The sequence below is a fragment of the Arachis ipaensis genome, chromosome B05 (assembly GCF_000816755.2).
Source record: "Arachis ipaensis cultivar K30076 chromosome B05, Araip1.1, whole genome shotgun sequence".
Taxonomy (NCBI): Eukaryota; Viridiplantae; Streptophyta; class Magnoliopsida; order Fabales; family Fabaceae; genus Arachis; species Arachis ipaensis.
In genome coordinates, this window is record NC_029789.2 from 141,823,266 (window position 1) to 141,824,627 (window position 1,362).

Below are 1,362 nucleotides of genomic sequence, written 5' to 3' on the forward strand. Positions count from 1 at the left end.
TACGTTTTCGAAGGCGATGCGCTTTTTCCTTTTTGCGATTTTGCTTAATTTTTCTTCAAGGTTCCTAGTTACAAACTCTTTCAATTATATCTATGTATATATTTTATTTTTAGAGGTCGTAATACCTTACTATTTTTGTTTTACGAACTTAAGCATAAAATTCTGTGTGGTAGGATCTTACAGTTAGTGTGAATATGAACAGGAAGAGAGAAAATGGAGGAAGAAGAAGAGTGGAGAGTTCTTTCTTGACGTGTTCTTTCAGAATATGAAAGACTTTTATGTGAAGCTGAAAGGAAGAGGAAAAATGAGAAATATGTGGTGAGTTTGGGGTTGGATGACGACGGCCGTGGTGGAAGAAAATTACAGTGGTGTGAGTATTGTGTTATGATTTTAAAGAATGGAGATTTGGGTTTACTTCACGATCGAGGAAGAAGACAAAGAGAGAGAAGGGAGGGGAAAAACAAATGTGTCACATCATTTTTCCGATGATGAAGTTAGACGAAATGACTAATTTGAGTCACGTCTTAAAAATTCATAATACAATTTAAGTTAATTTAAAATTAAAGAACCAAATTAGATTAAGGATTAAATTTTAGAGATCATTTTGAGTATTAACTCATACTTTATTAATTTAAGCTCATTTAAGTTTTCAACAATTTTAAATTTTTTTGTTAACAAACTCGTCAATGAATTTTGTATCAAGTTAGATTTTTATACAGAATCAAGCTCATACTTCTAGAAACTTTTAATAATCACAAATCAACAGGAGAGAGAAGGAATAGGAAGAGATTACTCCATACTCATCGAGAACTATCAGAAGACTGAGAGGTATAGAACTACTCGAAATTCATTTTAAAGAAAAGCTAAGGGGTCGAAGTTGATATTTAATTTAAGAGTAATGCTACGAAATTAATTTTTATTAGTCAATATCCAATATCAATTAATTTTTTAAAATTATTTTATTTATCTTAATTTATAAACCTTAAATCATAAATCTTAATATAAGTTCTAAACTAAAATATTTAACCCTTAAAATCGACTAATGTTTACTAATTAAAAACAAGTTCCCACTACTTTCTGTTAATTTAATTAGGAAGAATGAACTGTATATCAACCACATTCCATGTTAAACAATTGGAAAATGTTATAAAATTAGCTATTTTATGAGATTTTATTTTTACACACAATTAAATTATTGGAGCGTTTAACTTACTCACACTAATTGAGAAGAAAGCATGTGTGCTGATGGAGCAACAAACCATGGCCACTACCAGATTACTAATTTTGTGCTATTTTCTTGTATTTATAGTTTTATTTATTTTTATTAGCATTTGATGGATACGGAAAGGGTATTTCTGCCCC